Genomic DNA, 24,468 nt, shown 5'->3' on the forward strand with positions numbered 1-24,468 from the left:
TTTAGTCCCTTAACTTTCAAATGAGACAAAATGGTCCCTCAACCACCAATGACTCACTATTTAGATACAAATTATCTGACTAGGCATAATTTAGGGACCTTGGTGCATATTTGGCAATAAATTTTATGATTTTAAATGCAAAGTTTAGGGACCTTTAGCCAATGAGTTGACATTTATTAAATTAGAAATGAAAGTTTAGGGACTTATAGGGTGAGATGGCTAATGTAACTATTATAAGCCAAAGTTTAGGGACCTTAAAGGGACACATGATGCTCCCATACAAGAGTGAACCCCTAAGTGTAATTTAGTTCAATTAAACTAATTTCATTTCAACTAAACTAATTTAATTTTAATAAAAATTATTTACTTTTTAAAAATATATAAGTGAGATAATTTACGCGTGAATGTATGGTCATCGCCATTTACTTCAGTTAAACACATTTAGTTAATAGTTTAAGGATATTATTATTTTTCTCCTAGAAATTAAGACAAGAAAAAAGAAGGAAAAAGATAATAAAAATAAAACCCCTTAAAATTGTCTCACATAAAACCCAAAAAAAATTGAAAATCATTTAGATCACAAAACAAATAGAAAAAAAAAAAACCTTGAAATTGACACACAAAAACAAAAAAATTGAAAACCTTTTAGAATATAAACTCCTGAAAAAAAATTTGTCAATTACTAATGAGAAAAGTGGGGTGGTATTATTTTTAGGAAAATGATAAACATAACCCTTAAATATATATATATATATATATATATATATATATATATATATATATATATATATATATATATATATATATATATATATATATATATATATATGATAAATTTACATTAATCACACCGATTTGCGAGTGATTCTGTCATGAATTCCCAACTTAGTTCCATTTTAGGAAGTATATTTAATGCTATATATATCATTACCCTTATTTTTATTCTAGTTTCGTAAATTTATTTAGTTTTATATTACAAAGTTTGGCTTTGTCTTACTCACTCACTTTGAAAACACATTATATTTTTGGTTTTATTTATTTTTATTTAAATTTATTTTGGTGTGCGAAATATATAAGGGGTTAGGATTTGAGGATTTGTGGTTAATGAGTAGGTGGGATATATTGTATAAAATTTGATTACAAAAAAATGGTAGTAAATAAAGGAATGATAGAAAAAAATATAAAATATATATCATGATTATCAAATTTTACTAGCAACTTTTATTCTTGGCTTTGGTTAAAAAAAAACTCACTCTATGAATCCCTAAGCTTCTGTTTATATTGTTTCAAACAAAAAAAAAAACTTTTGTTTATATATATACACTATGGTCCCGTTCACTTCACCTTAAAAAATAATAATAAGTAAAAGTACTTTCATTTCAGTAAATATAATTTCAATTCAGTAAAATAAGTTCAATTAAGTAACTTTAAAGAAGATATATAGTAAAAGTAAAATCTGTAAAAATAGTTTCAGTTCATGCAGCAAAAAATAATTTTAGTCAGTAAAAATAATTAAAGTTCAGCAAAAATAATTACAATTACGTAAAAATAATTTCAGTTCGGCTAAAATAAGGTGAAGTGAATTGGGCCTATGTCTTTATGATTAACATGTGAGAAAAAATATCACTAAGATATATTATTAGCTACGTTATTTTCAAAACAAGTTAATAAATCTTTCAACCTTGTCAAATTAAAAAATAAAAAGGTAAATAAATCAAAATTGCTAAGACATTATCACAAATTATAATATAATATCATATTCACACAAAAAAGATTTTAGTTTTGTAAAAAAAGAAAAGATTTTACTTTATCATGATTTGAAATTATGAATGCATGATTAAATATCATTAATTAAGATGTAATAATCATTTTATAAGGTTTAAATTATGACAAATTTTTTAATAAGCTCGACTTTCAGTCAATAACTTGTTGTAAGATAGGTCAAAGTCACCCTAAAATGTTTAAAGTTATTCTTATATACTATAAAAAGTCATCATTTTTTTAACATAAATTTTAATCTTAAAAAACACTCATAGTGTATTAAATTAATCATTTTAGCCTTTATAACATGTATCTATTAGAATATACACATTAAAAAATAGTCAAACTCATTACAAATCAAACAATAGCCTTAAATAGGTTAAAGTTGAATTATAAAATGTTAATTAAAGCAGCCCTCATACTGGGCTTTTAATAGAATTAATAAAAGTCTGTCTTATTTGTATAAGACTTATTGTTAAAGTATGTTCAAATCCAGTAATAAACAAATATTACATAATTGATATTACCATTAATGTGAATGGAAAGATAAGATTGTGATCACATTATTGAGATATTACTTGGTATTATGTTTATTGTAATCACATTATTGAGATATTACTTGGTATTATGTTTATTGTAATCACATAATTGAGATTTACTTGGTATTATGCTTATAACATTGGTTTTACTCACTATTTATAGACTTTAGCTTGATTACTATATCTGTATGTTATTAATGCATGTGTTGTAACCTTTTAATTTTAAATTTAAAAACAATAGAAGACAACTCATAACACATTAATTTAATTGTAGACACGGAAATTTAATGAGTGTCGTACATTTTTTTTTTTTTTTTTTTTTTGACAAAAACCGAACGAAGTATATTAAAGGTGTTCTTTGTGAGTCGTACATTAAATTAAATTAATTTATTTGGGTTAAATCATATTAATGATCCATTTTAATTATTTTTGGCCCACCCAGATAAATAATCCCAATGAATCAAATACAATTCGGGTTATACAAAAAAATCAAATAGACCAGGTTAAAAGACTTCTAAGTCATAAAATGGGTCAGGGCGCCAAGCCCAAACCTACTAAGTCCACTCAAGGGGTTCCCATCTCCTATAAATACATAATCCTCCATCAGTTCAAGGGATTCGGAAATCATTATTCCCAAAAGCTCATAAAACTCAAACAGAACTCTCTCTAAAATAAGTCAACAAGCACATCAAACTCATGCCGACTTGTCTGCACTCAAACACATTTGAACGGGATTAAGCTTATAAGCCCTCGTTCGGGTGTATTCAAACAAAACCCTTGAATACAAGTTGACATCACCAACGTCACCCTGCAATCAAACTCAAGTCGACGCCATCAAACGTCACCCTACAGGTGTCGCACACGTGTCATCGTCAAGCTGCGGAACAAAATCATAGGACTTAGTTTATTTTATTATAAACTGTTATACAGAGATTGTACCCAAAAATCATATATTAATTTAAATTCATTTGTTACTTTACTTCCCGTCTTTAAATATATTTAGACTCAAAATTTGTGAAAATATTAATATTATATTGAAACATTAAAATAAAATTATTTAGAAAGTAAAAGAATTTTATGTGTGGAACACCAAGTCAATGTGGATTAGCTTATATATACAAAATACGGAGTACATCGTATGATATACACAAGTGTGTGCGTAGCCTCTTTGTCTAATTTATATAATTGAATTAAACATTTATAAATTGTTGATCTTGGTTATTACTGAACTTTCATTTTTTACTCATGTTGATTTTTTTTCCCTTTTAATCCACTTGTTTGGTTTTTAGCTATTTATTAAATTGAATAAGTTTTTTCGATGGTACATAAACTAATTAAGGCAACTTAAGAAAGATCATGTTGGTGCTTGTTTAGTTGATGCATTCATATTAAATTCACGACACATTTTTAAAAAATCAAATATTTTCAAATTATTTAAACAATTGATTCAGGGCCTATTCTCTTACGTTGAAATTCAGTTCAGTTCAGATCAATTCAGTTCAGTTCAGTTCAGTTAAGTTCAACTCCTAATTTCCTTCTCTTATAAAATATTCATTTCAGTTCAGTTCAGTTCAGCTCAATTCAGTTCAGTTCAGCTGAGTTCAGTCAATGAGAACAGACCCTCACTTTTTGCTGACTATACCACATATACTCCTAGCATCTCCCAAATAAACTACTATACTTTTTCAATGGTTGGAGGTTTTTGAAGAAAATTGCTTTTTGCCTATATCATGTCGATTGCTATTGATTTTATTATAGTTGCATGTCCATGAAACTATTTATCTACTACAAAATGAGTGTTTTTAGTAGACACACGCCATGCACATGGGCGGTCAATGTCTTAAATAGAAAGTCAATATTGAAAACCGACAAAAGATGTTTTATGACAATAAGTTAAAATGTGATTTTTGACAACTTTTCCTATTTAGTACTCCCTCCGTCCCCGAATGATAGTCACTTTTGGGTGAAAATCACGGGAATTAAGGAGAAATAAATGAAGTACTTGGGAACTAAAACCCAATCATTTGCAAAACAAAAGGTAGAGAGAGAAAGTTGCTGTCATTAAAAAGGGGCGGATTACAAAGAGAAACCTTTGGGTTTTTTTTTGTCTTTATTACACAACCAATGAAAATAAAGCAATGCATTTGTAATCCATGTGATTGATTTTTAACCAATCAAATTAGCTGAAAAATTACATCATCCAATAGAATGAAAGTACACGGATTCATGACTAATGTTAAAACCAAAATCCTTATAAAAACCACTCCTTCTCAAATTTTCAAATCATTTGAGAGGGAATTTTACAGAGAACAATTCAAGAACAGAAAATTGACACTTTAAAAAAAAAACACATTCAAAGACACCCAAATCACATCATTGCCTCCAACTCCAAATGGCTTCAGACTTCAATTTGAATGATGACATGGATGAAGATGATGCTGCTAATGATGCTGAAATGTTTCACTATGATCTCAACTTTGCCTACGATGATGGGATTGACTCAGAAAATAACCATGACAACATTGGGTTTGACTTAAACCAAACTCCTTCCCCTGATGCAACAGATCCATCTAAACCAGCAAGCAACCATATAGAGACAGCAGGTAACAATAGCAATCAGCAAGCAACATCAGATCACCAAGACACAGCAAGCAACAACAACAATCAGCAAACACCAATCAACCCAGAAAACTCTGAAGGTCATCATCAGCCAACAAGGAGGAGGCTCAGTAGTGGGGCCAAGTTAGACATTTTGATATGGCTATTAACAAGGTCAACAAATGGAAACCTGAAATATGGATCCATTCAACAGGAAGCCAATCATTTCAATCTGTGCTCAAGAACTATTCTCAGAATATGGAAAAAGGGGAAGGAACAAAGGGATGCACAGTTACAGTACAACATGTCAACAGACTTCCACAATTGTGGAAGAAAGAGAATAACTATTCCAAATGATGCCATAAGGGCAGTGGCAATGGGGAACAGATCATGCCAAAGGGACTTGGCAGTAATGCTAAATGTTGGTAAAAGCACAATCCAGAGACTGATTGAGAGAGGAGAAGTCAGACCTCACACAAATGCATTAAAGCCAAAGCTTACACCAGCAAACAGATTAGATAGGCTGAGATTCATACTCAACAGCATTGTAGGAGATTCACCAGGCACAAAAAGAGTGTACCAGTCAATGTACAATACAGTACATATTGATGAAAAATGGTTTACACTGACTAAAAAAACACATAGGTCATATTTAGCAAAAGGAGAAAAAGGTCCACATAGAGTAATGCAATCAGCCAAGTTCATTCCAAAATTCATGTTCCAAGGAGCAGTTGCAAAACCTTGGTACAATGCAGAAAAAGAAGTAATTTTTGATGGGAAAATAGGCATTTTTCCATTTGTAAAAAAGGAACCAGCACTTAGGTCCTCAAAATACAGGAAAAAGGGAGAAATGGTCACAAAGGTAATTGATCCAATCAACAGGGATGTCTCAAGGTGGATGTTGATTGAAAAAGTCATTCCAGCAATTATGGAAAAATGGCCTCACACAGGTCAACACAACACAATCTACATTCAGCAAGATAATGCAAAGGCACATATTACTCAAGATGATGCAGTTTGGCAAGAACATTGTGAACAGCCAGGGTTCACTTTTATATTAACTCAGCAACCACCAAACAGTCCAGACATGAATGTTCTGGATTTGGGCTTTTTCAGAAGCATCCAATCACTTCAACACAAGAAAATGGCTAAGACACCAGACCAGTCGATAAAGGTTGTTGAAGATGCATTTAGTGAGCTACCTCCTAATAGGTTGTTCAAGGTGTGGGTAACTTTGTGCCACACAATGAACCAAATTCTGAAAAGTAAAGGTTCTAACAGATTTGAACCTCCACGTGTTAACAAAGATAAGCTGGAAAGAGAGGGAAGACTACAAGATCCTATAGAAGCTCCTATGTGGGCTGTGATTGATGCATGGGAGAGAGTGTACATGGACAAGCCAGACTCAGATGATGAGCAAGACACTGAAGAGGTCAACATTGACAACACACAAGCAATTGAAGAGCACAACACACAAGAAAGACCAAACACAGAGGCATATAGGCTTGTTATGGCCAATGATCAAGAGGCATCTACTTCAAATGCCAATGCAGAGTAGTGAATAGGGGTCAAGTGTAAAAAAATTTGGCATGTTTATTTTTATTTTTTGTTCTTATCTTTTGCTTAAGACATTAGGTCTCTTAAAATATGTAATCAAATCCTTTATTATGGAATGAAACATGCATTTTATTTTGGAAAACAAAGTGCTCTAAAAATGTCATTGCACTCTTTTATTGTTAACTCAGATTGTCCCCAAGCATCATTGACACACCAACCAAACATCCACACACAATCCATAGTCAGCAAAGAAAATAATTCAAGAGTAGTCTGAGTTATTCTCTAAGGACAGCAGAATGATAGGGCATTTAAAGTTGGGCATCTCAACAAAAAAAGACTCATCATTGTCAAATAAAACCAACACCTTATGTTGTTTCAACAGATGGAGTTTATAAATAGGTAAATACCATTGTATAAACTACTTACACACCCCTAAGTGTTGAACAACATAAGTATCATAAGTTAAATTACAACATACACAAGGTCTCAGGGCATTTAGTGCATATTCATTGAAGACTTATATTGTGGAATACAAGCTCACACAAAGGACACACAAGCAATCTCATCTAACCAAACAAGAAACCAAAACACAATACATGTTATATGGCAAAAACAAAAGGCCTCCTAACATCATACTCCCATCATTCATCATTGACCTTATCAAATCACATTCACTCACATAATGTCTTATTACCTAATGGGATAATTGTGAAGTGGTCAATAATTTGAACATCTAAACATATATCCCATTGGTAATAACACACTAAGTATAAGGACATGTTATGACAAAAGGTCTCAGATTTTAAAGTTTTTATCATAATAGGCACATTGAGCAGCCAAATAAAACTTATATCATGCTTTATAAATTCCTTGAGGAAGATGGTACCTTGTGGTCTAAATGACATGAACAAGATCCTATATGCCTTCTAAATGCACAAACAAAATATCATCACAGACCTCATCTTAGGCATATACTCAAGACAACAACACATTAAACCAATATCATTATATACGTACTCAAAACAGCCACACATCAAACCAACATGAGTATACAAGTACTCAAAACAGCCACACATCAAACCAACATGAGTATACAAGTTCTCAAATTATCCACACATCAAACCAACATGAGTATACAAGTACTCAAAACAGCCACACATCAAACCAACATGAGTATACAAGTACAATTTTGGGTAACCATCAAGGCATATCCAAACAAGGCATATCTAACCAACATAGGCAACCAACAAGGCATATCCAAGTGCTCTTAAAATATGTAATCAAATCCTTTATTATGGAATGAAACATGCATTTTATTTTGGAAAACAAAGTGCTCTAAAAATGTCATTGCACTCTTTTATTGTTAACTCAGATTGTCCCCAAGCATCATTGACACACCAACCAAACATCCACACACAATCTATAGTCAGCAAAAAAAATATTTCAAGAGTAGTCTGAGTTATTCTCTAAGGACAGCAGAATGATAGGGCATTTAAAGTTGGGCATCTCAACAAAAAAGACTCATCATTGTCAAGTAAAACCAACACCTTATGTTGTTTCAACAGACGGAGTGTATAAATAGGTAAATACCATTGTTTAAACTACTTACACACCCCACCTGTTGAACAACATAAGTATCATAAGTTAAATTACAACATACACAAGGTCTCAGGCCATGTAGTGCATATCATTGAAGACTTATATTGTGGAATACAAGCTCACACAAAGGACACACAAGCAATCTCATCTAACCAAACAAGAAACCAAAACACAATACATGTTATATGGCAAAAATAAAATGCCTCCTAACATCATACTCCAATCATTCATCATTGACCTTATCAAATCACATTCACTTACATAATGTGTTATTACCAAATGGGATAATTGTGAAGTGGTCAATAATTTGAACATCTAAACATATATCCCATTGGTCATAACACACTAAGTGTAAGGACATGTTATGACAAAAGGTCTCAGATTTTAAAGTTTTTATCATAATAGGCAAATTGAGCAGCCAAATAAAACTTATATCATGCTTTATAAATTCCTTGAGGAAGATGGTACCTTGTGGTCTAAATGACATGAAAAAGATCCTATATGCCTTCTAAATGCACAAACAAAATATCATCACAGACCTCATCTTAGGCATATACTCAAGACAGCCACACATCAAACCAACATGAGTATACAAGTACTCAAAACAGCCACACATCAAATCAACATGAGTATACAAGTACTCAAAAGAACCACACATCAAACCAACATGAGTATACAAGTACAATTTTAGGCAACCAACAAGGCATATCCAAACAAGGCATATCCAACCAACATAGGCAACCAACAAGGCATATCCAACCAACATATCATGATAATAGGCAACAAAATTAAAACCCAACCCAAAAGAGCATATCAACAAGACTACCAAAGATCATCATAATCAACAACAACAAAAAAACCAAAACAAAACCAACAAGATAATCCTCATGTTCTAAATACAACCAACCATCACATTCAATTATCCCCAATCTTAGAAAACAAAAGAAACCACATCACATTCACACCAAGGCATTCTGAGACTTGGCTGTGAGATTCATTATCAGAATCCTTTCTCTGGGACATAGGAAGTGATATGTCTATTTTATATAGTATTTTACCCCCGTCCCGTGGTCATTATTAGTAGTGTTTTTGGCTCTTTCAGGCCACTTTTATTACTAATATGTGTTTTCTAGTGTTTTCGTAGTTTTGGTTGAGTTTTGCAGGGAATTGCACCTTTGAAGCATTTTCCCGGGATTTTTATGAAGCAACTACGAGCATTGGAGGAACGCGACCACCTTTGTTCTTATTCCTTTGATTAATTTCAGATTATTTTGGTAACGATTTCTCTTCCTTTAATCTTATTTATTTTATTCCTTTCACCATGATTTATTTTATTACTTTGATTAGTTTAGTTTTTAATATGTGTGAGTAGTTTAATTTCTAGGGTTTAGGGGGATCCATAAATAATATGAAGGGGTAAATTATTGTTGTTGATTATCAATGCTAGATTAATTTCCTATTGATTGGTTTAATGCTCTGTGACTAGATTAGGCCTATCTTTTATGCATGAGTTTGACAATATTGATTCAAGAATCGAGAGATGAGAATTGATGTTTAGGTCTAGTTTCAATAGGCAAGTTAATTTATAAATGGTTAAGTCAAGATTCGAGAGATGAGATTTAATACCGGTAAATTAATTGTGTGATTGTAATACGTAGCGTGAGCCCTTTACAATCTGGTTAATTGATGCATTGATGATTGACTATTATTGATTGTTGGTATTGCATGATAATTTCTTATTGGATTGATTTAATGTTTTACAATTGCGGCTTGTAAAAGTATAGCAATATTAAATTGATGAATCGAGCAGATGTTAATTTGATATTAAAGGCTATTTTCAATAAGAACTTAGATCTAGTAAATTGCGAGAGCCTGTTAGATTTATGTTGATTAATAAATTGCGAGAGCCTGTTAATCATGTTATTTATGCCATGTCAATGATTGATTAACCTGTTTTACCCTGGAGTATTATTTATTGGTGAACCTATGCCCTAGATCCTTTCATATATTGTTTTCTCCCTATTCCTATTCTTTGTAGTTTAGTTTCATAGTTAATTATAAATATTGGTTACTTAAATAATTTAGATTATAATAATCAATTAGGAGTAAAAAGACTTGTTTCCCTGTGGAGATCGACCCTACTTCCCTATCTACCTTAGTTAGTGATTTTGGTAATTATTTTTGATTAGGGGATACGACTTTACCCTGTCAGGAAGCTTAGAAGGGGAGCAACCACCATCATCATCATTGGAGTCTGAGAAGTCTGAGTCAACATTGTCATAAGGTCTTGGCAAACCCTTCTTCCTGCATTGCCTTCTATACCAATTATGAGGCCAATAGTCAGAGTCTGCAGGAGGCATTCCTGTTGGGACAATTCCAAATCTAATTCTCAAAGTCTCATTGTTGTAACTGTGCTCCCCATCACAGCCACTGCCTAATTCACAGTCACGGTCAGTGCATTGGTAGGACTCAGATGTGTAGTGTGATTTGGAATCAGCAAATATCCTGTCAGCAAGTGAACTAGTTTGTTGGTCCAAAGGAATGGGAACACGGGGTTTGACAGGAGAGTTGGCAGGAGCTTTCACATTAGAGGTAGATGGGAGTTTTGCTAGAGATTTTGGTGGTTTGGCTGGAGAATTAGATGGTTTATCAACCTCTTCTCTGCTTGCCTTCTGCTTTCTATACATTTCATAGCTGTGAGTGTGATGAGAGTGTGATGAGAGTGTGATTCTTTTGTGAAAGGAATGGTGTCCTTCGAACAAGTGTATTATTCTTATAGCGGGTTCAGAATTATTAGAAAGCTAATATATTCAGTAAGGTCAAGTGATCGAAATGCCTGGGTGGAGGCCGCTTCCGATCAGTAATATTAATATAATTAATATTACAGCTTAATCTTGACTGAACCCTTCGGGTCACACCCAAGCAAAATATACGAACCAACTCGACGAATTAATTCGGAAGAAATTAATTCGTCGCCCGAGTGTTAAATATTTAGACGTCGGTAATTCGAGCTTAGAGCGTCGAAACCGATCGTCGGAAGTCGAGTCTAAATGATAAAAGACGAGACGCGCAAAATAATAATAAATCGACCATATTCCCGAAAATACCCCTAGCATCGGTATGCCCCGAGCATCCGAATGCTAGGGGCAAGACGAGCTAGCGCACCGTGCTGGCAGCCACGGCTAGGCACAGCAGCAGCCGCACCGCGCCACAGCAGCAGCCGCGCCATAGCAGCAGCTGGTGCGGGCTTGGCTCGGGCCAAGTGCGGGCTGGGCTCGGGCCGGGCTCGGGCCATAGGGCCGTGAATAAGGGGAAGCTTGGAATATGGGAGTAAGTGGGTGAGGACATGTGGCACAAGGAGAACATTGAGTGGGGAGCAAGTATGGTCCCCTACTCTCCATGTGGTCCTCACCAACCCATCTCACATGGTAATGCCACTTGTAGATTTATTATTAGTTTACAATTTTAATTTAATTTAGCTTTAAATTAATTTGTGGAATTTCATGATCCCACATTGATGGGATAGAAATTCCCACTCATACTTTCCTCTATAAATACCAACCTTGGCATTTGGAGTGAAATGCTTGAGTGGGAGTTAAAAAGAGCATTCCATAATTTTTGGGAAAACTCTTAAACTCATATAACACTCGGGTTTTGGTCGGACCTTGCTAACCCCAAGGTAGCGGACCTTAAAGTTGTGTTCGCCTTTTTGTGGGTGGATACTGTCGGAGGCGCGGCGCTTGACGTGCTCGTAGCTTTCAAGTAAGAGCCCCGGGTTTTGGGCGAAGCTCGCTTCGAGGGTAAGATTCGTTATCTTTTCTTTGTGATTATTTATTTATGCTTTATGATTTTAATTATTGCGAATGGTTCCTCGGGTCGGGGTTTGTTTCCGCGGTGAGTCGGACTCACTAAACCCCAACAGCGGTATCGGAGCCCCGCTCGTTTATTTTTAGAATCATGTTTTTCAAGGTTTATTTTGGCTTAATTTTATGGTTTAAGTTGCTAATTAGATTAGTAGCTCGGTTTTATTTATTTAAATCCCGTTTTTAATGTCGAGTTTGGCCCATAACCCAGATTTTTGCCCAAGACTAGTGAATTTTGGGTGGAAAACGTGTTCTGGAAAGGTTTTTTTCCCCAAGGGACCTGTGATTTTAGCCAAATTCTGACCAGAAATGCCTTTTTCGAGGGGTTTTTCGTTTTTGACGAAAAATTTTAAGTCTTTTCTAACCTTGAAATTAATGGCATAAATTTTTGATTATATGGTTGATTATTTGCATTATTTTCTGCATTTTTATGTCCCCTTAAAGCACACTTACTTGGTAGTATTTGATGCTTAAAGGTTGATTTATTTTCACATAATTGCAAACTAATTGCTTTTTAGTGTGAAAGTGTTATTTTTGAGGCTTCCTAAGTGTTAAAGATTCAATCTTTATTTGTGATAAGTGATTGAAACTTTAAAAACCACTAAATTTCATGTTATTTTGTGTTAAACTTTGATGTTTTAATCATTTTGAGTTGATTGGAAACATAAACACTAGTAGAAAATATCATTTGGCCACCGGTTCAAAACCCCCCTATGCCACCGGTTTTGAACCGGTGGGCATTTGGGGGGTGGCAATAAACAGACTCAAGGCCACCGGTTCAAAACTGGTGGCAAAAACTAGTATTGCCACCGGTTAACCGGTGGCAAAACCTTTCCCGCTTTTTTTTTTGTAAGGGTTATTGGCACCGGTTCTTGCTCAAAACCGGTGCCTTTAATGGCAAAAAAAAAAAAATTTTTTTTTTTTTTTTTTTTGCATTTTTTTCACTTAAATTGATGTATAAACACTAATATATATATAAACTTACATATTTTTATAAAAAAGATGCTGTAATATTACAATTTTCGTCCAAAAAATAAAATAAAATACAAAGTTACACGGCAGCACAGAAGCATCTGCAACACAGATACAGCAGCAGCAGCCTTACGAGGCAGTAGCTGCACCAAAACAATCAGAAATTGCAATTAGAAATTAACAATGAATAAAAAACAAAATTGAAACTAAACCTGTAATATTCTTGAGAAATAATGTGGGATGGGACCAAGATAATAATCTTTAAATTAGCTAATCAGTGATGGCAACAAGAACTAATACCCTTCAACAAATGTCTACTAATCAATACAATAATGTCCACATCATAACATCTGCTGGACCATGTTTCATATATAAACCATTACATTTGTATTAAAAGCATATGGTCATACCACCATACAGATATATTTCGATAGTTGTGAAATAATAAGCAACATGGGTTAGCAAGATAAATAATTCCCCATTAATATGATCAAGCACACCTTAAGTTGAACTGTTCACACATATTTCCATGTCAAAACAGGTAGGTACATAAGAAAGGTTCCACAAGATATGTGGCACTCTGGAACTCCAATTTCACTAAAAGCCTCCTTTTCTTAATAATGCCTTCCTCTTTTATACTTGTATGTATCTTAGCAAGAGAACATAAGATAAATGAAACCAAATTGGAATTCTTTACACTGAGAAACACTCTCAAATATTTGGAGAGACTACTATATGCATAATCTAAATATCTCTAAATAGTAACATTCTCTTTCTCAGATGTCTCCTACAAAAAAACATTCCAGTCAAGTTAAGAGGTTTAGGCTACAACTCATATGTCACCAATGTGCATTCGAATATGTTTTTGGCCATATATTTAGCTATTTCCTTGGCAAACTCCAAAGAAAGCAACTTTGGATAACTTCAAAAAACTACAAATTATGTGTGATAACAAGTTCTACACCATGAAACCTAGAGTCACTCACTTCCATTATGCCTATTAGAAGATAAAAACCATGTTTTGCCTTGTCTTTACCTAGTATGACAAGGCAAAGAGGAATGTGACAGAGAGATCAGAGACATCGATACAGCATAACGTGTTGACTGTGCACATAATTATTATACTACCAACCTTCAATCACAATAAACAAGGAAATATCTGATCACATGGCCATAGCAAAATTAGAAACTCTATAGAAGCTGTTGGAAAAGAATCATTGATACATTACAAGCACAAGACAGAAGCAGCAGCAACATGGTAGCACAGATACAGCAGCAACACAGAAGCAGCAGCCTTGTAAGGCAGCAGTTGCAGCAACAGATGCACCAGAACAATCAGAAATTGCAATCACAAATTAACAATAAAAAAAAATTAAGAAACAAAATTGAAACTAAACCTGTCCTTATTAAGCACACGCCTCGGAAATTACTTTTCCTGCAAAGAAGAAAAATACAGAAAAAGAGACCAATAAGAATAGCACCAAATAAATGTAAGATTAGTGATAGAATCTATTTTCTTTCTCTACTTAAACTCTTCAACAACTAATTGAATAAAAAAAACACTATGATATTTTTAATTACTATGGAATCAATCTCCACAATAGGTGAAGCATAGATATACACTTATGAAACAAATCACCAAAAAAAAAAAAAAAAAAAATAGAAAAACAGATCAGGCAATAATAAAAGAACTGCACTTAGAATTCACAAAATATGCACTTACAAATATCACAATACAAACAAAAATGATAGTTACCAAACAAGCACTTCCAATTCGAAACACCAAAAGTATTACAATTTCAACAAACAAGATCACAGTTGCACCAAATCAAAAGCTAAACAAAAAGCAACAATAATCTAAATCATATCAGATATCACTTATTTAAAAATGAAATTACATTAAAAGGTTAAATAAAAACTTACATTCCACCAACTCCTCCAATAACCTCCAAACTAATTGGATGAAATGGAAGCTTGCAAATTCCAACCTTAAAACACCAATCATTCAATAATTTAACAGATACTCAATCATAATAACAATAATAAAAAAAAAATTAAAAAAAAAAAAAAGCAAAATCTAATTCTAATTCAATCCTTTACGAAAATCCATCTAAAATAAAATTAACATGAGCAGTAATTTATAACCTTAACACCAATTTGAACATTTGAACCCTTTATGTATATGGTGTGGACAAGAATAAGACCTTAAATATATGAACAGTAATTAATAACAAAACCCAGAAGCAGCAGCTCTTATCTCGTCCAATTTGAACTCAGTGAAACTCGGTTGAGACACACTTTCATCTTTCCCTCCGTTTTCTACAATCACCCAGAAATCAAAAATATATAAGCATCAAAACCCATCAAAGATTAAACTACAAACAGTTAAACAACATCCACAAACCCAATCTTTGATCTCAAAATATAACAGACCATAACTCCTCCTGGATCAGATCTAGCAACTAAAACCCAATCAAACCCATAATCCCCTTTACTCCCGATTCCAATTTAATCCCATTCATGTAACTTACTATTATTAGCTAACAAGAGGGACAAAATCGAACTCAAAATCAAACATCACATACAAACTCAAACCCAAACACAGCAACCACATCACAAAATCCAAAATATAACCTTATAACTCAATGAAATCGAAATCAAAATCAAAATTCATATTATCAGCTGTAAATACCCCCCAAAAAACCCACTAAACACTCAAAAACACCCAGAAAAATGCCATAAAAAATCGAAACATGTCTGTCACACGTTAACACAACAACCTAATCAATTCCAAATCAATTCAAACCAAAAAAAAAAAAAAAAAATCAGAATTTCAGTAAATTGAAGCCCGATCTGAACCAGATCCTAACCCTAAAAACACAATTCAGCAAAAAAAAAAATCGAAAACAATCGAAAAAATTACAAATACAAGTACCTTATTCTCGGATTTAAGCAGAGGACTCAAGAAGAGATAGAGAGATGGAGTGGGCTGGCGGATCGCGACCACCGTCACCATAATCACCTTGGCGCCGTGAAGAGTACAACATATTCATCAACCTCATCACAACATAACCCCAACTAATTCAATCAAACGCCCAATTCATTTCAATTGTTCATCATTAATCACAAAAAAAGTAAATAAAAATCAGAAACCCTAGATCTCAAATCGAAGAGCACATACCTTCGTGAAGAATTCCACCACATCTGCAAAGATCTGGCACCGGTAAATAAAAAGACCGTCAATTACGATGGTGGCGACAACATTCACCACCGCCGTCATCCTCAAATCCTAAATTCCCCAGTAGTGGTGCCAAGAGAGAAGTGAAAGAAAGAAAGAGTGGAGTGGCGGTAGATGGGGCGGCGGTAGATGGAGCAAGAGGAGGCAAGTGAAGAGAGAGAAAGGAGGGTTTGAGCAGAGAGAAGAGAGAGGAGACGGAGAAATCAAGAAGAGAGAGAAAACAAAGGAGAGAGTACGAGAAGAGAGAAGTAGAGATGAGGCGCGTTTTTTTTTTTAACAAAACCACCGGTTCAAAACCGGTGGCCTTTACCATTTATGCCACCGGTTCGGATTGAACCGGTGGCAATTTAAATATATATAATCCTGCCCATTTTTTAAGCCACCGGTTTTCGAAAACCGGTGGCCATTGAGCGGTGCCTTTTTATTTTTTTCTACTAGTGAAAGTTTCGATTTTTGTGATAGAAATTTGGTTATCTTCATGTTGGAAGATATAATTTTCAAGGATTCACAAAATTTAGATGTTGGAATTTTCATTTGAACATTAAAGTTCATATTTTTCCAACTTCCCTTTACTTTGTCAAATTCTCAAGTTTAATTTAAATTTATTAAATTGAAAGTGAGAAATTGCCTCAATTTTATGTTGCACCAAGCTAAACCAATTTAATTAAGAATGGTTCTTGGAATTATTTTGGTTATTTGCACTTTGAAAATTTTATTAAGTTAGACTTGTTTAAAATTTTATTTTGCTCTCTAAATTAGTTCTAAAATTAATTTAGAATTAATTATTGTTGTCTCGCGAAAAAGGATCAAATCCCGAGGTCGTGGCATGCAAAACGAGGTAATGCATCACCTTGGCGAGCCGGGCTGCACAACAGCCCATATGTGGCTGCCAAGGTGGCAGCGCCGCCTTGCTTGCGGCCACACGCGCGGCAGCAGCCACGTACGGCAGCAGCACAGCCGTGGCAGCAGCTCGCGGCCGTGTGCCGTGGGCCGTGGGCCGTGTGTTCGTGGTCTTGGCGTGTGCGTATGCTTGGTGCGGTGAGGTGGCTAGCCGTAGTAGGCTTGATGTTAATTATTTTGCCGTTTATTTATTTTAATTAATTTTGTTTATTTTAATTAAAATTTTGGGAGGCTAGGCCTCGGTTTTTGAGCGGCATTGGCAAAATTTTCATTTTGACAAGTTTGGGTGCTACCGACTTAATTAATTAGATTAATTAAGGAAATGCGGAATTTAGTGGGAGCTTCAATTATTAATGACGTAAATTATATAATTGGTTAAACAACTTTGACTAGTTTTAATTAGGCGTGTTAATCGGATTAACCACCTAGATTAGTTACTAGTGCACGCGTTGTTTAAATGCATTTTTACTTTGTTTTAAATTTGTAAATTGCATGGGCCATTCACAAACAGTGAATGGATGAATGGAATATATATATATATTCTCTCTCACATGTTTTATGAAATGGCAACTAGTGGGACCCGACTAGGATAGAAAATACGGACTACGTGCTGTTATGTATTTTTGTAAATCTAAATACGGTCTACGCACCGTTAAGTATTTTTGTACTTTAATATTTAGATTATTCCTAGTTGTAGACACTAGTTTTTGCATAGTTTGGTTAAGTCTTGAAGACGGCGTATCTTGGAAGACAAAGCCTTGAATTGCAAATGAAGACCTTTTGAAAATATGAAGATTTCAAGGGGTCATGCTAGTTGCCAATATGCATCTATAATTTCGCTCTATATTTTATGCTTATATATATATGTGTGTGAATTATTCGTTAGATGCATGTTTTAGGTTTTCTTGATGTTGCGATGATTAGTTAAGTTCACTTAAATCAACCAACATAGAAATCCTAGGTCCCTAATAATATTGAGTCAAACTTGCCTTTCCAAAACAACACTTACTAACCGGACGATGGTGATGGTAGGCTACGCCAAAGCGAGGTGCCATCACTTCTCCAAGGGGCATAAGCCACACCGGGTGTGCACGTTGGTTTTGGTTTAACTCATCGGTATGAGTGAGGAGTCGTCACATACCGTGGCAAAAGAGATACATCGTCAAAGATGCATTAGATGCGACGATTGTCTAACCAAGAGTGGCTTAGAGCCATTAGCAAGGCAATGCTTACCCTAGAAGATTGAGTGTTTAAGACAAGCCAAAGCATGCTTAACCACTCTTTGTTTCTTCGGATCTTGGAATCGCCTTATTTTCACAAAATAGGGACAAATTTTACGTGTGAATAAGACATCAAATAAGTATTGAAAATTTGCATGAATAAAATTCAATCTTATTTAAGTATTTTTGAATGGTTTTTCATTAAAATTCTTTCAATTGTAGAATCATGTCTTCAACCCCAAACAATCAGTTTTCATTACGCTCAATTCTCGACAAGGAGAATTGAGTGGTACCAATTTCCTTGATTGGCAAAGGAATTTGCGCATCGTTCTTATGCAAGAACAGAAAGAGTATGTCCTTGATGAGGAAATGCCCGACGCTCCCAATGAGGAGGTAACTCAAGCGGCCCTTAACCGATGGCAAGTAGCCAATCGGGATGTCAAGTGCGTAATGCTAGCCACTATGTCTCTTGAACTTCAGAAAACCTTCTTCGAGAAGGAATCGGCCTATGAGATCATTTCTGAGTTACAGAATATGTTTCAAGAGCAGGCTCGAACTGAAAGGTTTGAAACCCACAGGCAGATCCTTGAGACTAAGCTCAAGAAAGGAGAGCCAGTCAGCCCACATGTGCTCAAAATGATCGGATTATTTGAGAAAATGGGAAGGCTTGATGCGGGGTATTCAACTGAAATGGCTATTGACATCATTCTCCATTCCCTTCACAAAGGCTATGACCAGTTCAAGATGAACTACAACATGCATAGCATGGAGAAAACCCTCACCGAGCTTCATGGGATGTTGAAGCAAGCTGAGCAGACGCTCAAGGATGAGGGAAAGCATGATATGCTCATGATTAAGAAGGGTAAGCCGTTCAAAAGGGCAGGCAAAAGGAAGAAGGGCTTCAAGGGGAAAGGGAAGAAGAACTTTCCGCCTAAGCCGAAAGCTACCAAAGACAACAAGGAGAAAAGGGTAGCATCTTCTAAGTCTGATTCCGAATGCTTCTATTGCAAGAAGAAGGGACATTGGAAGAGAGACTGCCTCAAATTCAAGGAAGATAAGAAGAACGGAACCGTTGCTTCTACATCAGGTATTTACGTTATAGACTTTAACTTCACTAGCTCGGCTTCATGGGTATTAGATACCGGATGTGGATCACACCTTTGTTCCAATTCACAGGCACTAAGGAACACTAGGAGGCTAGCGAAGGGAGAGATCGAGCTCCGGGTAGGAAATGGAGCAAGGATTGGTGCTATTTCCATAGGATCTCTTAGTTTGTCTTTGCCCACAGGGCTAGTTTTGGAACTTGACAATGTTTATTGTGTTCCCAACATTACCAAAAACATCATTTCAATTTCGGCGTTAGACGCCAAAGGTTTTGAATTTCGAGTTAAAGACCAAACATGTTCATTTTATCTCGATAATGTTTTATATGGTACGGCACATTCAGAAAATGGTCTTTATGTGTTATCACTAGACAAGGAAATTTATAACGTTAATAATCCTGCAAAGAAAGCTAAGACTACACAGTCTAGTCAAACTTACTTGTGGCATTGTCGCCTTGGCCACATTAACATCAAACACATCAAGAAACTTCTACAAGAAGGTATTCTTGACTCATTTGATTTAGAATCCTTTGAGAATTGCGAAGGATGTTTATTAGGAAAGATGATAAAGCAACCATTCTCCAAGTTAGGAGAAAGGGCCAGTGACTTGTTGGGACTAATACACACCGATGTATGTGGACCAATGAGTACACCCGCAAGGAGTGGTTATCAGTATTTCATAACCTTCACGGACGATTTTAGTAGATATGGTTATGTCTATCTAATGTCGCACAAATCTGAATCGTTTGATAAATTCAAAGAATTTCAGAAAGAAGTTGAAAACCAACTCGGCAAGAAAAATCAAAGCGCTTCGATCGGATCGAGGTGGCGAATATTTGAGACAAGAGTTCGATGACCATCTGAAAGAACATGGAATACTTTCAGAGTTGACACCTCCGGGAACTCCTCAATGAAATGGAGTATCTGAAAGGAGGAATCGAACCCTGTTAGACATGGTATGATCTACTATGGGTCTTAGTGAACTTCCAATCTCTTTCTGGGGACATGCACTTTTAACTGCGGCACTCACTATAAATCGTGCTCCGTCAAAAGCAGTGGAAAAGACTCCATATGAATTATGGACAAGCAAACCGCCAAGGTTGTCTTTTCTCAAGATTTGGGGATGCGAAGCATATGTCAAGAAACTCATTTCTGACAAACTTCATCCGAAATCTGACAAGGTTTACTTTGTGGGTTATCCAAAAGAAACCAAAGGGTATTACTTCTACAACAAATCCGAGAACAAAGTGTTTGTTGCTCGTGATGGTGTCTTCTTGGAGAAGGAGCATCTCTCCAAAATGACAAGTGGGAGGAAAATCGAACTCGACGAAGTTCGAGAGGACGAGCAACAAGGACAAGTTGACAATCAAAGTGCTTACCAAGCAGCTGTTGACATTGGTCAAAGTCAAAATATGCAAAGTCAACCCGACAATGCAAATGCTCAGTCCATTACCCTACGTAGGTCGACTCGGCCAAGATCTCAACCTGACAGATATCTCGGTGTTGTATTAACCGAAGATCAGGACATCCTAGTAGTGGACGGAGATGAGCCGGCAACCTACAAGCAAGCTATGACGAGCCCCGACTCTGCAAAATGGCAAGAGGTCATGAAATACGAAATGGACTCCATGTTTGAAAATCAAGTATGGGACTTGGTTGATTTACCCACAGGTTACACACCTATCGGATGTAAATGGATTTTCAAGATGAAAACCGACAAAGATGGAAATGTATTTATTTACAATGCAAGGCTGGTAGCAAAAGGTTACAGGCAAATTCACGGCGTTGATTATGATGAAACCTTTTCTCCAGTTGCTATGCTTAAGTTCGTTTGAATTCTTCTAGCGATTGCTGCATATTACAATTATGAAGTATGACAGATGGACGTCAAAACCGCCTTCCTCAATGGGATTTTGGAAGAAACTGTGTATATGACACAGCCTGAAGGTTTTGTCGACCAGAATAATCCTAAGAAGGTATGCAAGCTTAAGAAGTCCATTTATGGATTAAAACAAGCAAGCAGGAGTTGGAATCTGCAATTTGATGAAGCCATCAGTGAATTTGGTTTTATCAAGAATCCAGATGAGTCTTGTGTCTACAAGAAGGTCAGTGGGAGTGACATCGCCTTCCTAGTCTTATATGTCGATGACATTTTGCTCATTGGAAATAACATTCCATTGCTAGAGTCTGTAAAGGCTTGGCTCGGGAAATGTTTTTCAATGAAAGACTTGGGAGAGGCTCAGTACATATTAGGCATCAAGATCTATAGGGATAGATCAAAAAGGATGATTGGAATGAGTCAGAGTACTTACATCGATAAGGTACTGGCTCGATTCCAAATGGAAGGAGCCAAGAGAGGGCACCTACCCATGTCACATGGCATAACCTTAAGCAAGAAGCAGTGTCCAAAGACACCTGATGAGCGAGAAAGGATGAGTCGAATTCCATATGCTTCGCTTATTGGATCGATCATGTATGCCATGATATGTACTAGGCCAGATGTATCGTATGCCTTAAGTGCTACGAGCCGATACCAATCAGACCCAGGAGAGGCGCATTGGACTGCGGCCAAGAATATTCTAAAGTACCTGAAAAGGAACAAGGATAAATTCCTGGTTTATGGTGGTAAAGATGAATTGGTTGTTGAGGGATATACCGACGCAAGCTTCCAGACAGACAGAGACGACTTTAAGTCACAATCAGGATACATATTCTGTCTCAATGGAGGAGCGTTTAGTTGGAAGAGTGCAAAGCAAAGCACAACCGCTGATTCTTCAACTGAAGCCGAGTACTTGGCAGCATCTGAGGCAGCCAAGGAGGCAGTTTGGATTCGCAAGTTCATTGATGAACTTGGTGTTGTACCCTCCATCAAGGGTCCAATAGACCTCTATTGTGACAACAATGGAGCTATTGCTCAGGCTAGAGAGCCACGAGAACATCAGAAGGTCAAACATGTCCAGAGGCGATTTCATATGATTCGAGAATGGAAGTCAGAAGGTGAAATCAGAATTTGCAAAGTTGGAACGGATGACAATGTAGCCGATCCACTTACTAAACCTTTGTCTCAAGTGAAGCACAACAAATACATTGAGGCAATGGGAATCAAGCATGTCGTGAACTGGCTTTGAATTCCATTTTATAGTGTTTTAATCAAATTTTGAACAATGTTGATGTAAAGCACCATGATGAACCATTCAGTTTTGGAGTAATTAAAATTTTTCATGCAATTTAAATCACTCCGTCTCTATTTAATTGTGGTTTAGAATTAAATAATGAGTCCATTCGATTTTAATAAATATTCAAAATAGGGTATCAAGTCAATGGCTTGGATAAAGAAACACCTATTAAGTGAACATTGAATATTTTAATCGAAAATTATCCCTAATCAAGGTCATATTTTGTGGACGATTGATGACCATCAGAGATTAGTGTGTAGTATGATTTGTAGCACCGTTTCTTGTGCTATGAAGATATAAATCATTTGCACAGGTATTGGTTTAGAACCATACTGGATCGACCTATGAGGATACTTTAAGAGATTTAAAAATCGTCATAAGTATTTTCTCATTATTACTATCGGAACTCTTTTCCTTTGACCATGAGTAGTGGGAGATCTCTTGTTTGAGTACTGGTCCGCTTTGGTATCCGCCAAACGTCTGCCGTAACTGGGGATTATAAAGACAGATATCAGGCGGGTGAGTCCTTTTAGTAAGAGAAGCTACATTACAAGACTGGAAATGTCCCCCTACTAACAATAGGGAACATGTCTTGTTGTTTACAAGGCCTCTCGAAGAGCGAGACTGTGAAAAATGCATGGCCAAGCTCAGATGAATTTTAGAAATCATCTGCTTATTAACAGTCAAACTCGGATTTCGAGAAACACTTCTGGACGTAACAGAGATGACTAGTAATCTTACTCTGTAGTTCATGAAGAGACATGAAGAGACATAGGATAAGGGCTATACACTAAATGCACACTTGTCCGGAAGGACAAGTGGGAGATTGAAAGGAATGGTGTCCTTCGAACAAGTGTATTATTCTTATAGCGGGTTCAGAATTATTAGAAAGCTAATATATTCAGTAAGGTCAAGTGATCGGAATACCTGGGTGGAGGCCGCTTCCGATCAGTAATATTAATATAATTAATATTACAGCTTAATCTTGACTGAACCCTTCGGGTCACACCCAAGCAAAATATACGAACCAACTCGACGAATTAATTCGGAAGAAATTAATTCGTCGCCCGAGTGTTAAATATTTAGACGTCGGTAATTCGAGCTTAGAGCGTCGAAACCGATCGTCGGAAGTCGAGTCTAAATGATAAAAGACGAGACGCGCAAAATAATAATAAATCGACCATATTCCCGAAAATACCCCTAGCATCGGTGTGCCTCGAGCATCCGAATGCTAGGGGCAAGACGAGCTAGCGCACCGTGCTGGCAGCCACAGCCAGCCGCGGCTAGGCACAGCAGCAGCCGCACCGCGCCACAACAGCAGCCGCGCCATAGCAGCAGCTGGTGCGGGCTTGGCTCGGGCCAGGTGCGGGCTGGGCTCGGGCCGGGCTCGGGCCATAGGGCCGTGAATAAGGGGAAGCTTGGAATATGGGAGTAAGTGGGTGAGGACATGTGGCACAAGGAGAGCATTGAGTGGGGAGCAAGTATGGTCCCCTACTCTCCATGTGGTCCTCACCAACCCATCTCACATGGTAATGCCACTTGTAGATTTATTATTAGTTTGCAATTTTAATTTAATTTAGCTTTAAATTAATTTGTGGAATTTCATGATCCCACATTGATGGGATAGAAATTCCCACTCATACTTTCCTCTATAAATACCAACCTTGGCATTTGGAGTGAAATGCTTGAGTGGGAGTTAAAAAGAGCATTCCATAATTTTTGGGAAAACTCTTAAACTCATATAACACTCGGGTTTTGGTCGGACCTTGCTAACCCCAAGGTAGCGGACCTTAAAGTTGTGTTCGCCTTTTTGTGGGTGGATACCGTCGGAGGCGCGGCGCTTGACGTGCTCGTAGCTTTCAAGTAAGAGCCCCGGGTTTTGGGCGAAGCTCGCTTCGAGGGTAAGATTCGTTATCTTTTCTTTGTGATTATTTATTTATGC

General features: G+C 36.1%; 1 long non-coding RNA gene across 3 annotated transcripts; it reads right to left on the bottom strand.

Moving 5' to 3' along the window:
- Positions 1–12,889: 12,889 nt before the first annotated feature.
- On the bottom strand, positions 12,890–16,393 carry LOC145642508 (uncharacterized). 3 transcript variants are annotated; one of them, XR_014115693.1, is made up of 6 exons: positions 16,071–16,393; positions 15,825–15,967; positions 15,094–15,208; positions 14,813–14,877; positions 14,287–14,324; positions 12,890–13,032 (listed from the first exon to the last, which is right to left on the bottom strand). It is a non-coding gene; the product is annotated as an uncharacterized LOC145642508 (long non-coding RNA). The 3 variants fall into 3 exon arrangements; XR_014115692.1 differs by having other exon boundaries at positions 12,890–14,324; XR_014115691.1 differs by having other exon boundaries at positions 12,890–15,208.
- Between the last annotated feature and the right edge of the window lie 8,075 nt (positions 16,394–24,468).

This window comes from Chenopodium album, chromosome 8 (genome assembly GCF_948465745.1).
Source record: "Chenopodium album chromosome 8, dcCheAlbu1.1, whole genome shotgun sequence".
NCBI classification, from domain to species: domain Eukaryota; kingdom Viridiplantae; phylum Streptophyta; class Magnoliopsida; order Caryophyllales; family Amaranthaceae; genus Chenopodium; species Chenopodium album.